General features: G+C 35.3%; 1 pseudogene; it reads left to right on the top strand.

Annotated features, from left to right (window-relative positions):
* Positions 1-1,957: 1,957 nt before the first annotated feature.
* Positions 1,958-16,041, top strand: LOC104228730 (TMV resistance protein N-like; annotated as a pseudogene).
* The last annotated feature ends 5,692 nt before the right edge of the window (positions 16,042-21,733 follow it).

Raw genomic sequence — 21,733 nt, 5'->3', positions numbered from 1 at the left:
TCATATAAGATTTTTCGGTGACAAACAAAAAATTGGAATTTCAATTTTTGAAATTTTTGAAAGAATAAATCAAAAGAAAGAAAGAAACGAAATGTACTTAATTAATATACACCATGTGATGCCTAGTTTTAGAAGAAAAAAGAATTGACATAAGATTTGAACTCACAATCTCACTTAGAGAGTTGCATCCAATATTATATATGATCTAGCGAGAAGAGTATGAGTTTACGCCCTTAGAAGTAATACTCAATGAAACCCTACCACATATAATGCTACATTATCCAATAACAATAATTGTATGGAGTAGAGCCCATCATTTTTTAGAAACTTTTTATTTTTGGAGTGATACTTATTTATTTCTTGTCTCCTCTTTATAACTTAGTTGGAAATATCATCAATTATCTTACTACAACAACCACAATATATTTATACAGTTTTCTTTTTCTTCTTTTAGACAATTAAGTGAATCCATGGCATCTTCTTCTGCAAATGTAGAATGCTCTTTTCTATTACTATTTAGTACTCTTCAATACAACACTTCTTTAAAAATTAAATAGAAAAGATTTAAATCTTAATAAACTTCAATAAAATAGTTGAGATGGAACGAGCTAACCCAGACAATATAGTCATACTTCAAAGGGTAATTTGTATAATTTCTTTATTTGGAACTTATCTCTGAAGAGCAAGGCAAACTTATATTTCTTTACAAGCAATTACTATATTGTTCTCTGTTTTAACTTTTAAATTCACAATTCCCGTAACAATAATACTTTTTTCGTTGCACCATTAACTATATCGATTTAATGGGATAACTAGTGTCATGTTTTTCATAACATTTTCTACCAACACATGGTGGAATTTACTCAAAATCTATATAAATGTTCTTGATTACACTACAAATAACCAACTTCTATTTCATAGCTCAAATCAGATCGTATTTTTGTTTAAGAAATGAAAATAAATCACTTGGAACCCATATAAGAGAAATCTAAATTGGAAATTGTGAAAGTTAGACCCCATGGAATTCATATCTACGACTAAAATAATAGAACAAAACAAGCAAGAGTTATTTTGAAATTTCAAAATATTTTTAACAAATTATAGTTATTATGTTACTATTGTTTATCCACACTCGATGTTCATATCAAAAGATCAATAAAACTTATACTTTATAAACATTGTGACATTTCACTATTATCATTTCAAGATAAGAAAGGACAACAGAAAGGACTAATATGCTAGGCTTCACTAATTTTTTTTTTTATATGTATAAAGAATTTAATTTTAAACTAGGAGTATTATATTGAAACAAGAGGAAAATATTTGTGAAAATTTTCGCCCAGAAGGGTCACACTCATCTAAGCTCACAGGAAGAGAAAAAAAAATTATGTAGCTCTAACAAATATTTTAAAAAGTCAAAATATAATTATAAATTCATATTTAAAGAAAAAGCTATTAAGAAAAGTCAATGTTAAAAAAAAATTCTCTATCATTAAAATTAAAGAAGAACTCTCTCTCTTAATTTATTTATTGCAAATTTTCACGCATTTTAAATATCAAAAAAATCAGTCATGATTTTAAATGCGTTTTATGTAGTTTTTAAATATTAAAATCTTATTTAAAACTAAAATAATCAATATCCGAGTTATCCAAATTTTTTAAAAATTCAATCCTCATACTCAAAACCCTGCTCTATTATTCAATTTTATTTGTGTTTGTGCTTTGGAGCATATATTCTACCTTATTTAAAATCTTATTTGTGTTTGTGCTTTAGAGCAATAATTCAATTCAATGCATCCACTTGATACATCCTATCAATTTGATTCCTTGAGGATATTAAAGAAAACAAATGTAGAATATATTCTCTGCAAAATATTCTTCTCTTTGAACGGTTAAGGGAAAAAGCTATGTTTGTGCTTTGGGATAGGTAGACTCTTTCTTTCTAGCTTCATCCGCTTGTACTTTTAGCCGTCCATTGATAACAGGGGTGGTTTTTGAAGGAATTTCCTACTTCCTACTATTAAAGTTTAAAGAAAACCCAGTACCAATAATTATTCTACAATTTATCCACATACAGGTAAGATAATTAACTGAATCAATGTCATCATCTTCTACTTCTGCTAGTACTTCACAGTTTCCTCAGTGGAACTACAAAGTCTTTCTAAGTTTTAGAGGTGAAGATAATCGAAGAACATTTATAGGTCACCTCTTCAAAGGCTTGGAAAACAGTGGAATATTCACGTTTCAAGATGATAAAAGGCTAGAGCATGGCACATCAATATCAGATGAACTCTTGAAAGCTATCAAACAGTCTCAAGTTGCCCTCGTCGTTTTTTCAAAGAATTATGCAACATCGAGATGGTGCTTAGATGAGCTAGTGAAGATCATGGAATGCAAGGATCAATGTGGACAGACTGTCATACCAGTCTTCTATGATGTGGATCCATCGCATGTTCGGAACCAGAGGGAGAGCTTTGCTGAAGCCTTTGACAAACATGAAACAAAGTATATGGATTACGTTGAAGGAATGCAAAAGGTGCAAAGATGGAGGACTGCTCTAACTGCTGCCGCAGATCTAAAAGGATATGATATCCGTGACGGGTGAGTTAAAACACATAGTAATTGTATATAATAAAAAAAGAAGAGAAAACGACAAGAGAGGGTCTGCTCAAGTGTTAAGCACCCTCCAACTCCAACCCTTAGGTTGCGGGTTCAAGTTACCATAAGAGCAAAGTGAGGAGCTCAAAAGGAATATTTTCCTTTCAAATGTGGTTGCTTATGTGAAGACTACATATTTTACTATAGAAAAAGAATCTGTACCTCAAAAATGATAAACAGAAAAGACACTAAATAAATTTATCATATTTACAAAATAAAAATTAAAAGGTGGAAGCTTAATCAATTTATTTTGTTAGGAATACTGCTTACACAATCTAATTTCATTGATTGTCATTTAAACGTTAAAAATATTTTTATTTTTTTTTCCGAAAAAATGATGGTTATTATATATGATACTATCAGTAAGAAGGTATCGTTCCTACCAATTTAATTAGAGAGAATAAATAAAAAGTTAAAAACCATCTTAAACTATTCATATTTTGCAGTTATCCCTGAAATCTGAAGTGTTGTCAAAGGCACGCTTTAAGCGTGCTTGAGCCTTGAAGCGAGGCTCAAAATATGTTGAGCGCTTCGCCTCGCTTAGCGGGCACTTCAGTGTCATCATCAAAGTTCTAAGGCATATTTTTTCTTGCCAATGAGTATAACATTAAAAAAGCGACATTAAACAATTGATATTTTATTTTATCATAATTGTTTTTTTTCAATTTTCTCGTTCATATGTTTGCCATTTATGCTTATAATTATTAGTCTTGGACTACAAATACATATTTGTATTTTTCTCCTTTTGCGCCTTTCTTTAGTAAACCACATACTGTATTTGCGCTTTACGCTTATAGCCCCAACGTGCCTTAGAGTTTTTTGCGTTTTTCGACTTTGATAACACTGATATCATGTTTCCTATTTAAAACCCTCATGGAGTGCCACTGAATGGAGAGTGGCATCACTAGAGCTTAAAATTAACCTAAAAACTGTTATCCAATTTGTATTGATGTAATAAACAATAAAACAGTAAACTTTCTCAAAAAAAACAGAAACAGAAAGTTAGTAGAACCAGAACGATAAAATAAATTATGAAAAATAATATAGGAATAAATCGAGCCTACTGAATACACGATGTGTCCTTAAGGAAATTATTTCCCTCAAGTACCCGAGGCGCTGGAATACATTCTCCCACGATAGAACGATTTAACTCATCAACGTATTGGTACCAAAAACTCCGGTGAATGGCGAACCACTCAATGGTCGTAAAACACACTGGAAAATATTGTGCAGAACAAGAAGAAGATAATTAGAAAATTTAGTAAGTAAAAATTCTGGGATTTAAGGCATATTTATAGCCCATTTGGTCTTGTTTCTGAAAAGGTTTGCAACCTTTCAGAACAGCCATAGCTGTTGGAACATGTGAAAATATTGCGGGAAAATTAGAAAACGGATTTAAATTAATCCGGAAAATAAAACGGACCGGAGCGGACTGCGTCACGGGTCATGAGTTATTTCGGATTGAATTTTCGTTAATTAATTTAGTCAATCTGTATTGCTGTAATAAACAATAAAACATTAAACTTTCTGGAAAAATAGAAATAGAAAGTTAGTAGAACCAGAACGACAAAATAAATTCTGAAAAATAATATAGGAATAAATCGAGCCCACTGAATATACAGTGTGTCCTTAAAACAATTTATTCTCTCAAGCACCCGAGGTGCTAGAATATATCCTCTCAGGATAGAACGATTTAACTCACCAGCGTATTGGTACCAAAAACTCTGGTGAACGGCGAACCATTCAATGGTCGTAAAACACACTGGAAAATATTGTGCAGAAGAAGAAGAAGATAATCAGAAAATTTAGTAAGTAAAAATTCTAGGATTCAAGGCATATTTATAGCCCATTTGGTCTTATTTTTGAAAAGGTTTGCAACCTTTCAGAACAACCATAACTGTTAGAACAGGTGGGAATATAGTGGGAAAATTAGAAAACAGATTTAAAATAATCCGAGAAAGAAAATGGACCGGAGCGGACTGGGTCGCGGGTCATGGGTTATTTCGGATTGAATTTTTGTTAATTAATTTAGTCAATCTGTATTGCTGTAATAAACAATGAAACATTAAATTTTCTGGAAAACAGAAACAGAAAGTTAGTAGAACCAGAACGACAAAATAAATTCAGGAAAATAATATAGGAATAAATCGAGTCCACTAAATACACAGTGTGTCCTTAAGAAAATTATTCCCCTCAAGTACCCAAGGTGCTGGAATGTATCCTCCTAGGCTAGAACAATTTAACTCACCAGCGTATTGGTACCAAAAACTCTGGTGAACGGCGAACCACTCAATGGTCGTAAAACACACAGAAAAATATTGTGCAGAAGAAGAAGATAATCAGAAAATTTAGTAAGTAAAAATTCTAGGATTCAAGGTATATTTATAGCCCCTTTGGCACTATTTTTGAAAAGGTTTGCAACTTTTCAGAACAGCCATAGCTGTTGGAATAGGTGAGAATATTGCGGGAAAATTAGAAAACGGATTTAAAATAATCCGGGAAAGAAAACGAACCGGAGCAGACTGGGTCGCGGGTCATGAGTTATTTCGGATTGAATTTTCGTTAATTAATTTAGTCAATCTATATTGGTGTAATAAACAATAAAACATTAAACTTTATGAAAAAACAGAAACAAAAAGTTAGTAGAACCAGAACGACAAAATAAATTCTAGAAATAATATAGGAATAAATCGAGTACACTAAATACACAGTGTGTCCTTAAGAAAATTATTCCCCTCAAGTACCTGAGGTGCTGGAATATATCCTCCCAGGATAGAACGATTTAACTCACCAGCGTATTGGTACCAAAAACTCTGGTGAACGGCGAATCACTCAATGGTCATAAAATACACTGGAAAATATTGTGCAGAAGAAGAAGAAGAAGATAATGAGAAAATTTAGTAAGTAAAAATTCTGAGATTCAAGGCATATTTATAGCCCATTTGGCACTATTTCTGAAAAGGTTTGCAACCTTTCAAAACAGCCATAGCTGTTGGAACAGGTGGGAATATTGCGGAAAAATTAGAAAAAGGATTTAAAATAATCCGAAAAAGAAAATGGACCGGAGCAAACTGGGTCGCGGGTCATGGGTTATTTCGGATTGAATTTTCGTTAATTAATTTAGTCAATCTGTATTGCTGTAATAAACAATAAAACATTAAACCTTCTAAAAAAACAGAAACAAAAAGTTAGTAGAACCAGAAAGACAAATTAAATTCTGGGAAATAATATAGGAATAAATCGAGCCCACTGAATATACAGTGTATCCTTAAGAAAATTATTCCCCTCAAATACCCGAGGTGCTGGAATATTGTCACAACCCGGATTTCCCACCATCGGGTCTCGTGATGGCGCCTACTCATGAAAACTAGGCAAGCCAAGTATTATAGATTCACTAACTCTTTTATTTAGCCCTTTTTTTACAGTTTTAAAATAATATGCGACCAACAGTAAAATATTAACAATAATTAAATACACGCGGAAGACGTAATCTGATAACTTAGCCAAAAACAAGTATGACAATACCAAGTACATCTCTACTCGGAACCGGTGTCACAATATCACGGACTGTCTACGAATACTACACACAATTGTCTGAAAAGAAATATACAATCTGTCTCTGAAGTAAATGAAAACAGAATATAAAGATAGAAGAGAACGTCAGGGCCTGCAGACGCCTGCAGGACTACCTCGGGATCTCTGACTGGACTGAAGGCAGCCACCCAAAACTATGGTCCAAAAGTTGCCGCTCCGGGATATGCACACAGTGCAGAGTGTAGTATCAGCACAACTGACCCCATGTGCTGGTAAGTGCCTGGCCTAACCCCGACAAAGTAGTGACGAGGCTTGGACCAGGCCACCAGATAAACCTGTGCAGTTATATAATATACAACGAAAAATAAAACAGAAATAAACATGTAAAGATGGGAGGGAGACATGTTGCAGTGGAATATCACTTACCAACAGTAATTTAAGAGACAACATAAAGAACAATTTAGAATTCACAGCAAAATAATAAAGAACTCGTAACCAACCAATAAGCACTTTTATTATCTATTATTGCGGCGCGCAACCCGATCCAAATCATAAAAATACTGTTGCGGTGTGCAACCTGATCCATATCATTTATCACTGTTACGACGTGCAACCTGATCCAGATATATTATTGTTGCGGCGTGCAACCCGATCCAAACATAATATTGTTGCGGCGTGCAACCCGATCCAAATATAATATTTTTGCGGCGTGCAACCAGATCCACATATGCAGTTCAACACCAATCACAAAGAGAGTCCCGGCAAGGGATCAATGAAGAAACAACACTATCCCGACAAGGGAATCGACAGTTTAAGTAAATACGTCCCAGCAAGGGAAAATCAGCTATAACCAAACTTGTTCCAACCTCTAACTTCCTCAACTAGCACCAATATTCAATCATAAGTAATTTCCACGAGAATAATCATAATCCTTGCTCAACACAGAGAATCAACAACTTAGGCATTCAAAGTATTTGTTAAGAACACAACAATTTCAATTTAAGACTCACGGTCATGCTTGACACTAACGTATAGATACTCGTCACCATGCCTATACGTCGTACTCAACAAGTAACATGTAGCAAATATGACACAACTCCTAATCCCTCAAGTTAAGGTTAGGCCAAACACTTACCTCGAACTTCCACGACCAACTCAAACCTCAAACACCACTTTTCCTTTAGAATTCGTCTCCGAACAACTCGTATCTAGTCCAAATTGATTTAACAACATCAATAAATGCTAAAAAATTCATACCCAATGCTTAATTATAGATTTCCTATCATTCTTCCCAAAAAGTCAAAAATTGACCTCGGGCCCGCTTGGTCAAAATATGAGGTTCGGACCAAAACCCGATCACTCATTCACCCACGAGCCCGAATATGTAATTAGTCTCAAAATCCGACCCCAAAACGAGGTCCAAATTCCAATTATACAAAAAAAGCCCTAACTCTACCCAAATCCCTAATTTTCTACCCTTAAAAATATGATTTAAGCCTAGAAATCTAATGAGTGTTAATGAAAATTGAAAAAAATGAGTCTAAAATTACATACCTATGAATTTGTGGTGAAGTTCTCTTTAAAAAATCGCCCAATTTGGAGTTTGGAAGAAGAAATTATTAGTTTTGGGTTAAATTCCGTTTCTGGTACTGTTTTAAAATCACTGGGCAGACCTTCATCGCGTTCGCGAAGAGCATCCTTCCTTAGGCTTACGCGATCGCGAGATCCTCTACGCGTTCGCGAAGGATAAGCCCTCTGGCCTTCACGTTCGCGGACAGCAGTACGCGTTCGCGTAGAAGGAATGACAAGTCTCCAGCCCACCTCCATTTTACACTACGCATTCGCGATGAGCAACCCCCCCAGTGCTCCACGTTCGCGACTGTGACTTCACGTTCGCGAAGAACAAATGCACCCCTGCCCAATTTCCCCTTTCGCAATCGTGTGATAGGCTTCGCGATCGCGAAGCATAGAAGGTCTGTGCATCAGAACAACAGTTTCTGCAATTTTTCTAAGTTCAAAAACCTTCCGAGACCTATCCGAAACTTACCCGATCCCTCGGGGCTCCAACCCAAACATGTACACTACCTCAAAAACACCCTACAGACTTATTCGTGCATTCAAATCACCAAAATAACATCAACGACTCAGAACTTCAAACTTTCCAATTTTCTCAAATACGGTCCGATTCACGTCATTTCAAGTCCGTTTCTCACCAAATTTCACAGACTCAACTTAAACCACATATAAGACCTGTACTAGGCTCCGGAACCAGAATACGGGCCCGATACCATCAAATTTTAAACACATTTCATTCTCAAATGCTCATAAATATTCCGGAAAATAATTTTCTTTAAAAATTCATTTCTCGGGCTTGAGACCTCGGAATTCGATTCCGGGCATATGCCCAAGTCCCATATTTTCCTACGTACCCTCCGGGACCGTCAAATCACGGGTCTGGGTCCATTTACCAAAAATATTGACCGAAGTCAACTTAAATTTATTTTAAAGTCAAAATTCATCATTTTCATAGATTTTCACATAATGGCTTTTCGGTTACGTGCCCGGATTGCGCACGCAAATCGAGGTGATGCTGAAAGAGGTTTTTAAGGGGTCGAAACACAGAATTTATTTCTAAAATAAGTGATGACCTTTCGGGTCATCACAAATATATCATCCCAGGATTGAACGATTTAACTCACCAGCTTATTGGTACCAAAGATTCTGGTGAACGGCGAACCACTCAATGGTCGTAAAACACACTGGAAAATATTGTATAGTAGAAGATGAAGATAATCCGAAAATTTAGTAAGTAAAAATTCTGGGATTCAAGGCATATTTATAGCCCATTTGGCACTGTTTCTGAAAAAGTTTGCAACCTTTCAGAATAGCCATAGCTGTTAGAACATGTGGGAATATTGTGGGAAAATTAGAAAACATATTTAAAATAATCCGGGAAATAAAATGGACCGGAGCGGACTGGGTCGCGGGTCATAGGTTATTTTGGATTGAATTTTCGTTAATTAATTTAATCAATCTGTATTGCTGCAATAAACAATAAAACATTAAACTTTCTGGAGAAATAGAAACAGAAAGTTAGTAGAACCAGAACGACAGAATAAATTCTGAAAAATAATATAGGAATAAATCAAGCCCACTAAATACACAGTGTGTTTTTAAGAAAATTATTCCCCTCAAGTATCGGAGGTGCTGGAATATATCCTCCCAGAATAGAACGATTTAACTCACCAGCATATTGGTTCCAAAAACTCTAGTGAACGGCGAACCATTCAATGATCTTAAAACACACTGGAAAATATTGTGCAGAAGAAGAAGAAGATAATCAGAAAATTTAGTAAGTAAAAATTCTGGGATTCAAGGCATATTTATAGCCCATTTGGCATTGTTTCTGAAAAAGTTGCAACCTTTTAGAATAACCATAGCTGTTAGAACATGTGGGAATATTGTGGGAAAATTAGAAAACAGATTTAAAATAATCCGGGAAAGAGAACGGACTGGACCGAACCGGGTCGCGGGTCATGGGTTATTTCGGATTGAATTTTCGTTAATTAATTAAATTAGTAAATTAAATAATTTAAAGGAATTTTGTCCAAAAAGATTAATCAGTCAATCGTTGACCGAAGCCGAAGTCGAGCCAAGCGAGGACGACGGCGCGAGACTTGCTTTCTTCTTAACTCTTTAAGAGCTAGAAGAAGAGCAATTGTATATATACCCATGTCCTTTTGCCAAGGAGGAAAACTCAAATATTTTATTTTTCCTACATTTCTCATTCACCCTCTTTAAGCTACACCAAGCTTAAAATTAAGCTACACCAAGCTTAAAATTAAGCTACACCAAATTTAAAGCCCAACTAAAACCACAACCACTGACATTTTTCCTTTATTATTTTTCAAATTAATTATTTTTTCTTTTTTTTCTTGTTCAATTTTGTTGAAGTAAACCAAGTTGAAATTCGTAGCCCTAAAATAAGAGCAACACCAAAAACAAAAAGTTGGAGCAATGCTCTAACTGCTACCGCAAATCTAAAAGGATAGACATCCGCCAAGGGTTGACTAAAAGATATATGCAACAATTTATTTAAAATGTAGTACTTTAGACGTCAGAAATGTTTTATTTTAAACGATAACAATCCAGTATAATCCTGAGAATTGACTAATATGTTTCAGCGAGAAGACACTATAGTTCCTATCACTACAATTCCTCAATAACATTCTCGCACATACGTATTTTGATTGCTCCTTCAAGCGTTTGTTTTATGTGCATAGTCTTTTAATTATATCTATGCACATTAACAATGTTTAGTAGCTGAGTTGGTTGGCGATTCACCAAGTTGATGAGAGTTCGATTCCTCATCTTGTAATCTTCACTCCTTTTAAAAATACAAATACAAAAATATTATGAAATGCTTACTAATACTTGATTTTCTTACATTTATCCACAATTAATCTTCTTATTTTTGTAGGATTGAAGCAGAGAATATTCAGCAGATTGTCGACCAAATTTCCAAATTGTGCAATAGTGTTACTTTGTCTTCTTTGCGAGATGTTGTGGGAATAGATACTCATTTGGAGAAAAGTCCTTACTTAAGGTTGGAATCAATGATGTTCGGATCATATTGGGGATCTGGGGCATGGGCGGTCTAGGGAAGACGACAGTAGCAAGAGCTATTTTTGACATTTTATCTCATCAATTTGAACCTGCTTGTTTCCTTGCGGATATTAAAGAAAATGAAAAACTGCATTCTTTGCAAAACACCCTTCTCTCTGAATTGTTAAGGAGAAAAAATGATTACGTCAATAATAAGCATGATGGGAAACGGATGATTCCGGATAGACTTTGCTCTAAGAAGGTGCTAATTGTGCTTGATGATATAGATCATAAAGATCATTTAGAGTATTTAGCAGGTGATATTGGTTGGTTTGGTAATAGCAGTAGGGTTGTTGTAACAACTAGAGACAAGCATTTGATAGAGAAGAATGATATAATATATGAAGTGACTACACTATCTGATCATGAATCCATTCAATTGTTCTATCAACATGCTTTCAAAAAAGAGGTTCCAAATGTGTGTTTTAAGGAGCTTTCATTGAAGGTAGTAAATTATGCTAAAGGCCTTCCTTTAGCCCTCAAAGTGTGGGGTTCTTTGTTGCATAACCTAAGCTTAACTGAATGGAAAAGTGCAATAGAGCAAATGGAAATTAATTCTAATTCGGAAATTGATGAAAAGCTCAAAATCAGTTATGATGGATTAGAGCCCAATCAACAAGAGATGTTTCTAGATATAGCATGCTTCTTGCGAGGGACGGAAAAAGAATACGCCATGCAAATTCTTGAGAGTTGTCATTCTGGAGCTGAATACAAATTACGGGTCTTAATTGACAAATCCCTTGTGTCCATCTCTAAAAATGATGAGATTCAAATGCACGATCTTATAGAAGATATGGGTAAATATATAGTGAATTTTCTAAAAGATCCCGGCGAACGTAGCAGACTATGGCTCGCCGAGGAAGTCGAAGAAGTGATGAGCAACAATACAGTAAGTAGGCTAAACAATGCAATAATATTTGATTTTTATTTTTATATTCCAAAGACACACAGAGCGGTCAATTCCAATTATTTATTCATCTTGCTTCATACTCTAGCAGGTACGTCATTTTAATTGTTTGCTTTAGTTAGTAGGAAAAGCAAAGATAATATTAATTGCCTAATTAGTAAAAAAAAAAAAAACAGACATTAATTGCCTAATTCGTAAGTAACCTCTTTAATTTACGTTGCCTAATTCGTTTTCTTGTATTTTTTAGCGATTGATTAGTCTAGCTAGCGGCCACTTAATCTGTTTGATCCAATTTCATTCTTTGGATTAAATTGAAAATTTTATGACATTTTATTACATAATAACTCAATCAGAGGTTCACTTTACCATTGTTTATTTTTTTATTTTAAAAAGTCACTACAATTTATTGGTAATGTTTCAATTGTAGTTTCTTTCTATCCCAACATGAAAAGCTTATAAACTTGACTCTAATGAACTTCAAAGAAAAATATAATATTAGAAAATAAAACTATAGAATTAATTGCAAAAAGTATTTCTCTGAAGTAACATCAGTATTTCCTAATTATCTTCTTACCAGGGGACCATGGCAGTGGAAGCAATTTGGGTTCCTTATAATTTTGGTATACTACGCTTTAGCAATGAGGCCATGAAAAGTGTGAAAAGGCTTAGGATATTATACATAGACAGCAATTTGTCCGATTTTGGTTCCTATATTAGCCATGATGGCTCCATTGAGTATCTGTCCAACAACTTGCGTTGGTTTGTCTTGAATGGCTATCCTTGTGAGTCGTTGCCAGCTGAATTTGAACCCAAAAAGCTTGTTCACCTTAAACTCTCCGACAATTCACTGCGTTATTTGTGGAGGAAAACAAAGGTACAATAGTTAAGTTTTATTTTTCTTTCTAACTATCATTGTCTTTTAATTTAGTGATCATGAACAAATATTATCATGAACAAATATTATTGCTTTTATCACGTACTATTTGAGGTACTTTCTATTTTTCCTAGAATTCCTATGCATATCTTTAAATGAACAAAAGTTATTAATTCCATAAGCTTAAATTAATGTATTTCCATCTCAAAAAAATTATTGTAATTTATATTATTTTGGGTTGTTCCCAGTATTATTATAAGATCTTTATGTCTTTTTTTTCTCCAAGTCTTCCCATCTTCATTCAATTATTTCTCATAGTAAGATTAGATTCATATGAATCTCATCCTAGGGTTGTACACAGTGGGACGGAAGGAATACTTATTAGTAAAACAAAAGGAATTTATTGTGTACAACTATTTTATCTCGAATAACATATGCGCTTTCATACATTGCTTCCGGATTTAATAAATACTTTTCGGAAAGTTAGTAATAAGTAATTAAGAAATAAAAAAAAAACAGAGGTCATTTGATGCCCACAAACACAAATGAAAAAACAAAACAAAAAAGGTTTCTACATTCATATTAGCCCCACTAACCAAATATTTTATTTTTGGAATCGAGCTGAACACCAAAATATGTTCTTTCTTTTTTCTCATTATGTCTGTGTTCTAAACAGGATTTGCGGTCTCTACGGAGGATAGATCTCAGGCTGTCTAAAAGACTGATGCGAACACCCGATTTCACGGGGATGCCAAATTTGGAGTATTTGAATCTGTTATATTGTAGTAATCTTGAAGAGGTTCACCATTCCCTGGGATGTTGCAGCAAACTCATTCAGTTAAATTTGAAAAATTGTAGTCGCCTTATAAGGTTTCCATGTTTTAACGTGGAATCTCTTAAATATCTGAATCTAAGTGATTGCTCAAGTTTAGAGAAATTTTCAGAAATCCATGGGAGAATGAAGCCAGAGGTACAGATTCACATGCAAGACTTTGGGATAAGTGAACTACCATCCTCTTATTTTCAGTACTAAACTCATATTACCAAGCTAGATTTGAGCTATATGAAAAACCTTGTAGCTCTTCCAAGCAGCATCTGTATGTTGAAAAGTTTGGTTAGTCTAAATGTGTCAGATTGCTACAGACTTGAAAGCTTGCCAGAAGAGATATGGGAATTAGACAACTTGGAGAAGCTTGATGCCAGATGGATTCTAATTTCACGGCCTCCGTCTTCCATCGTACGCTTGAACAAACTTAAAATCTTGAGTCTCAGTTACTGCAATTTAATATATGGAGGACTTCCGGAAGATAGAGTGCACTTTGAGCTCCCTCCGGTGGCTGAAGGATTACGGTCATTGGAACATCTGGATCTCTGTAACTGCAATCTAACAGATGGAGGACTTCCGGAAGACATTGGATCTTTATCCTCTTTGAAAGAATTGTTTCTCGATGTAAATAATTTTGAGCATTTGCCTCGAAGCATAGCCCAACTTGGTGCTCTTCGAATCTTGGACTTAAGATATTGCAAGAGGCTTACACAACTGCCAGAACTTCCACCAGAATTAGATACAATACATGCAGATTATTGGATGAGTGATTCCATCTGTAATTTGTTGTTTCAGAATATCTCGTCTGCTTCAGATTCCTTGTCACTAAGAGTATTTACCAGTGAGAATCGTTATGGTGGGATCCCAAGTTGGTTCCACCATCAGGGTTGGGATAATAATGTATCAGTCCATTTGCCTGAAAATTGGTAGATACCTGATAAGTTCTTGGGATTTGCTGTATGTTACAATGGCGGATTAGTTGACACCACAACTCAATTGATTCTCGTATGTGATGACGGGATGTCGTGTATGACCCAAGAACTAGAATCATCCGATGATTCAGAAAGTGATGAATCTGATTTTTTCTGTCCAGAATATAATATACATTTTTTGTTTGTACCTTTTGCTGGCTTATGGGAGACATCTAAGGCAAATGGAAAAACACCAAATGACTATAGGATTATTAGGCTATCTTTTTCTGGAGAAATGGAGGAGTATGGACTTCGTTTGTTGTATAAAGAAGAACCTGAGGTTGAGGCCTTGTCACAAATGAGGGAAAATAACAATGAACCAACAGAACATTCCACTGGGATAAGGAGGACCCGATATAACAATAGCGAACACCATGACTCCGTGACCAATGAAGCCAGTTCCTCCTCCTCTTCCAAGAAACAACGGTCATATTTCTAATATTCGTTGGATTTTAGCTCAAATACAGGTATATACCTCATGCCTTGTCTTTTTTTTTTCTCTAGCTCCTCGGGTATTGAAATTTTGTGTTATCTCTTTTTATGTGATTCTCTCCTTCTATTAACTACAAAGTCATTCTTCCAAAACCAATAGTTCATCAATGGGTGATGTACATATCTAGTCTCCGCTTGTTTTGAGCCATGATTTTCCATCTTATATGTGCTTGTTTTGCGCCACGATTAACCATGGTGAGTTAAAGGGTTCCAGCAATTATTTCCTAAAAGTACTCGATATTAAAAAATTTGAACTTGAAATGTAAACTCTAAAGTGAAAAGATAATACTACAGATTGAGGGAAATGGAGATGAAGTAATAGTAATAGCCCATGTTGAAAAGATGCCAAAATTGCAGGCAACGCTAATGCAGTCACATAAAAATGAAAATCCTTGATATTCCACAGGCTTTTACTTTTAGCGTAACCCTGAAGAGACTACACTAAATAATTGATACGTATATCAGTTATCGTAATTTTTTTTTTCAATTTCTTTGTCCATATATTTGTTATTCATGTGTATAATTATTAATTTTGGACTGCACATGCATATTTGTGTTTTTTCTCTATTTCTCCTTTCTTCAGTATAAAGTTACGCTTTATTTGCACTTAAGCCTCAACAAACCTTAAAGCTCTTTTGCACTTTTCGCATGTGATAACACTGTTGATATATCATGTTTCATTTGAGAAGATGAATAGTTTAATTCTTATTTCCTTTGTTCACACTGATTAATTGGAGTCTTTAGCAAGGACATGCACCTAAACTTCTTTGGCTCTCTGATTGTTACATTTGGGGAGATCTTTGCTTTACTCTGATTTTTATATTAGGGGAAAATCTCTGATTTAAATTTTAAATACAAATATTTCTCTTGTTATGGTAGGGAGGTCCGGAAAAAGATGAAACAATTGATGTTGAGACTGTGGAGAAAGCTGAGTATGAGAAGAAGTTGACTAATTTTGTGGTAGATTGCTAGATTATTATACCAAATGTTACTTGGAAGCCTTTTCCTTTCAAGACTGTTTGCACTAATTCATCTAATATGACCGTTTCAAATTAGGAATATGCAATCTCTTTTTATCTTGACTTCTGTTGTTACTTGTTAAAATGGATCTTGATAAAGCAATAACATCTATATCTCTATATTACTTATAAGTGGTTTTAACAAGTTCACTCTTTTGCTTTTGAGAGCTAAACCGATGACACTGCATATGAAGGAAGGGCACAACTAGATTCTTGCAGATGCGCATTGAATTACCAGAAACAGTGATTTTGGAAAATTATTGCATTGAATTATTGCATGTTTTCTTTGTTTTCTAATTCTTTTTCCCCACATCTCTACCATTCTTTCATTCTTCGTCTTGGTGAAGAAGGATACAGTCATTAACCAATTCCCGTAATACTCTCACCTTTTCGTCAGAAGAGCCGGCCCAAGGCTCGGCAAACGAAGTAATGGGGAGAAATTCAAAAATAGTCATATTTACGAGTGATCATCCAAAAATAGCTACAGTTTTAAAAGTAATCGAAATTTAGCCATTTTTTATGTAAAAATAAATCTGAAGGAAAACATTGTTCAAAATCCAGAAAATACTTCAGTATAATATACTGGAATTCCAGTATAATATACCGGTCCAACATAATATGCTGGAAGTTCATACACATGTGCTTCAATTTTTAGTATATTATGCTGGAACTTTTTACGCGTTGGAGTTTCAGCATAATAAGCTGGAAGTGATCGGAGCTAATCTATTGTTGTATGTGAAAGTAGACAAAACAAAAGAAAGAAAAATCAAAAAGAGATGAAAATATGATGTAAGCGCTTACATCGACATTCTTGCGATGTAAGCGCTTATCTCGACATTCTTATGATGTAAGCGCTTACATTGACATTCTTATGATGTAAGCGCTTACCTCGGCAGGACATTCAAATGCCTATACATAGGGGTCTACATTTTCATTTGTAGATCATCCCAAAACTTCTTCTTTCTCTCTTCAATTAATAAAGAGTTATTCTTTGTGTGGCCGTGGAGTAGGCACAAATTGCCGAACCACGTAAATCTTATTCGTGTCTTGTCTTGTGCAATTTATTACTTTTTTCTCTTAAATATTATTTTCCTTCTATTAGCTTGAAACACTTCCTAACAACTGGTATCAGAGCACAGACAGTGTATTTCTGGCAGAAAAGTACAGTATTGGTGCAGGTACTATTCACAAGAATAGTGCAACACTATTGATCATCGTTACTATTCACAAGCACTATTCACATAAATTATTTTTTGTGAAAAATGGCATCAGAAGAAGGGAAGGTTAAGATTGACAAATTCAATGGCAAAGATTTTGGATTCTGGAAAATACAAATAGAGGATTATTTATACCAGAAAAAATTACACTTACCTCTGACCGAGGTGAAACCAGAGACTATGGCCAAAGTGAATTGGGATCTATTAGATTGCCAAGCTCTTGGTGTGATTCATTTGATGCTAACACGAAATGTGGCATTTAATATCATTAACGAGAAGACCACTGCAGACCTGATGAAGGCGTTATCAAATATGTACGAGAAGCCATCTACTTCAAATAAAGTCTATTTGATGCGTCGATTGTTCAACTTAAGGATGACAAAAGGTGGATCAGTCATGGAACATATCAATTAGTTTAATATAATATTAACTCAGTTGAGTTCTATTAATAATAATTGATGACGAAATCAGGGCGTTGATTCTACTATCATCTCTACCGGAGAGTTGGTCCGCAACAGTAATTGCAGTTAACAGTTCATCAGGAAGTACCAAACTCAAATTGAATGATATTAGAGACTTGGTTCTAAGTGAAGATATTAGCCGAAGAGAATCAAGTGATTCCCCAGGATCTGCTTTTAATACCGAAGCAGGGGAAAAAGCAACCAAAGAGGACAGAGTTATGGTCGTGGTAGATCAAAGTCAAGGAGAAGAGGACAATCCAAAATCGCAAGGACATTACTTGTTGGAATTACGATAAAAAAGGTCACTATAGTAGTCAATGTAGAGAACCAAAGAAGAAGGAAGAAAATTCAGCAAATGTAATTGTTGAACAAGTCGGTGATGCACTAATTTGTTGTGCAGACAGTCCAGTCGAATCTTGGATTCTGGACTCAGGTGCATCCTTTCATTCTACATCATGCAAAAAATTATTGCATAATTATATTGCTGGAAAATTTGGGAAAGTTTATCTAGCAGACGACGAACCTCTCGACATTGCCGGGAAAGGTGAAGTTCGTATAAAGACTTCACAAGGCATGCTATGGAAATTGCAAAATGTACGACATATTCCTGGCCTCAAGAAAAATCTGATATCTATGGGTCAGATTGATAGTGAAGGATATATAACAACATTCGGCAACAGATCGTGGAAAATACTATAGCAACTGCAATACAAAGAGATACTATAGCAACTGTTGATCATGGTCGTGATACAACATTGTGGCACCGGAGGCTCAGGCATATAAGTGAGAAGGGAATGAAGCTGTTGGCATCCAAAGAAAAGTTGTCAAACCTAAAACATATTGAATTAGGTTTGTACGAAGATTGCATTTACGGGAAACAAAAGAGAGTTAGTTTCTCAAAGGTGGGAAGGACGCCAAAGAAAGAGAAGCTGGAACTAGTGCATACAGATGTGTAGGGACCATCTCCTGTAACTTCTCTAGGAGGCTCACGCTATTATGTCACCTTCATTGATGATTCCACAAGAAAGGTATGGATTTATTTTCTGAAAAATAAATCTAATATGTTTGTTACCTTTAAAAGATGGAAAGCTGAAGTTGAAAATCAAACAAGTCTAAAACTAAAATGGGTGAAGTCTCACAATGGAGGAGAGTATGATAGCAAAGAGTTCAAAGCGTTTTGCTCGGAGAATGGGATCAGAAAGATCAAGATAGTTCCTGAAACACAGAACAAAATGGCGTTGCTGAGAGGATGAATAGAACCTTGAATGAACAAGCCAGAAGTATGAGAATACATTTTGGATTGCCGAAGTATTTTTGGGCTGAGGCTATTAACACGACAACTTACCTCACAAATAGGGGACCCTCTGTACCGCTGAATTTTGAAATTCCTGAGGAGGTATGGACAGGAAAGGAGGTAACTCTCTCACATCTGAAATTTTTTGGTTGTGTTGCTTATGTGCATGTAAACTCTAATGATAGAGATAAGCTTGATCCTAAAGCCAACAAATATTTCTTTATTGACTATGGTGATGATAATTTTGGTTATCGATTTTGGGATGATCAGAATAGAAAGATCCTAAGATACAAGAATGTCACATTTAATGAAAATGTGATGTACAAGGACAAGCTTGAAATAGAACCAACCAGCACCAACAAACAGACATCTGAAACAGTTGAGTTAGAAGAAATCTCAGAAAATGAAGTGGCTAGAGGGATTACAACTGATTTTGAAATTGAAGATGAAGAACCAGAAGCAGAATTTGAAGAGAACTAGAAGCCGAACCTGGATCAGAATCAGAACCGGAACCAGAGATAGAATCAAATGCAGAACCAAATTTGGAATCAGGTCCTGAATCAAATTCGGGTTCAGTTACTCATGAACCTACATTGGGGAGATCTAAAAGAGTCGCGAATGTTCTAGATAGGTTAACTCTCTCTCTTCACTATTTACTTCTAACTGATGCTGGAGAACCATAACATTTTGTTGAAGCAATGCAAGTAATAGACTCTGATAAGTGGAAGCTAGCCATGAAAGAAGAGATGAATTCTCTTCAAAAGAATAAAACATGGATACTTACGGAGTTACCAAAAGGAAAGAAGGTATTGCAGAACAAGTGGGTGTACAAAGTTAAGGAAGAGCATGATGGTAAGAAGAGATACAAAATATGATTAGTAGTAAAAGGCTTTCAACATAAGGAAGGAATTGACTACACCGAGATCTTCTCTCCTGTAGTCAAATTAACTACTATCAGGTTGATCCTAAGTATCATAGCTACAAAAAATTTGCATTTGGAGTAGCTAGATATTAAAACTACTTTATTACATGGACCTTGAAGAAGACATCTACATGAAACAACCTGAAGGTTTTCAAGTTTCTGGAAAAGAAAACCTTGTGTGTAAGTTGAAGAAGAGTTTGTATGGTTTGAAACAAGCTCCCCGACAATGGTACAAGAAATTTGATAGATTCATGCATAAAAATGGTTTCACACGATGTGAGATGAACCATTGCTGTTATATAAAAAATCTTGATGAATCCTATATCATTTTACTATTGTACGTTGATGATATGCTAATTGCAGGATTTAGCATAAATGAGATCAATTTGGTTAAGCAACAACTGGCGGAGGAGTTTGAAATGAAAGACTTAGGACCAGCTAAGCAAATGCTTGGGATGAGGATTAGTAGAAACAGGTCGGAAGGAACCTTAAAGTTATCTCAAGAAAAGTACATATAGAAGGTACTAAGCAGGTTCAGTCTTAATGATGCAAAGACCAGAAGCACTCCACTTGGAAGCCATCTAAATCTGTCAAAGGACCAATCACCTAAGACAGATGAAGAAAGGAAGTACATGTCCAAAGTTCCGTATGCTTCAGTAGTAGGAAGTTTGATGTATGCTATGGTTTGCACTAGACCTGACATAGCCCATGCAGTTGGAGTTGTCAGTAGATACATGTTAGATCCAAGAAAGGAGCATTGGGAAGGTGTAAAATGGATATTGCGATATCTCAAAGGCACCTCAGGTATGACACTTTGTTCTAAAAAGAGCAATATTATCTTACAAGGTTTTGCTGATGCAAATTTAGGTGGCGAGCTGGATAGTCGAAAAAGTACCACGGGCTACGTGTTCACCTTGGGTGGTACTGCTGTTAGTTGGATGTCCAGACTTCAGAAAAGTGTTGCTCTATCAACCATTGAAGTGGAGTACATGGCAATCTCAGAAGCTGGAAAAGAGATGATTTGGCTCAAGAATTTTCTTAAAGAGCTAGGTAAAGAGCAAGACAATTGTGAGCTTTTCAGCGATAGCCAGAGTGCAATTCATCTTGCCAAGAATCTAGTGTTTCATGCAAGATCGAATCATATCCAGTTGAGGTATCATCATATCCGAGAGTTGATAAATGAAGGAACTCTTTCCTTGTAGAAGATACCAGGATCAAAGAACCCATCAGACATGTTGACCAAAGTTGTCGGTGTTGACAAACTGAGGTTGTGCGTTGCCTCAGTTAGCCTTCAAGACCGATAGCGTGAAGGCACCACCAGAGAATAGCAAATTTTTTTCTTTCTTGATGTAACATAGGTTTGAGGGGGAGATTGATAGGACCAAACCTATTGTTGTATGTGAAAGTAGACAAAACAAAAGAAAGAAAATTCAAAAAGAGATGAAAATATGATGTAAGCGCTTACATCGACATTCTTGCGATGTAAGCGCTTACCTCGGCATTCTTATGATGTAAGCGTTTGCATTTACATTCTTATGATGTAAGTGCTTACCTCGGCAGGGCATTCAAATGCCTATACATAGGGGTCTACATTTTTATTTGTATATCATCCCAAAACTTCTTCTTTCTCTCTTTAATTAATAAAGAGTTGCTCTGGCGAAACTCCATTATTGTTGACCATTTTGACTGTTCATACGTTCTTACTGAATCATGCCCATTGCTCCCTCTAGTTGTAGCTCTGTTTCTGTTATTAAACACATGAGCTTTTTCTGATTTACTGCACAACTATTTTGGAATCTCATCAAGTACTTTTCGTTCACGAAATATGTACGATGTATATTCTGTCTTATGGTTTTATTCTTTGTTGTTGTGTAGTTTGTTACTGAGAAGACA

This window comes from Nicotiana sylvestris, chromosome 5 (genome assembly GCF_000393655.2).
Source record: "Nicotiana sylvestris chromosome 5, ASM39365v2, whole genome shotgun sequence".
NCBI classification, from domain to species: Eukaryota; Viridiplantae; Streptophyta; class Magnoliopsida; order Solanales; family Solanaceae; genus Nicotiana; species Nicotiana sylvestris.
Note: the sequence above shows the minus strand (reverse complement) of the source record. Positions and strands in the feature narration are given on the sequence as shown.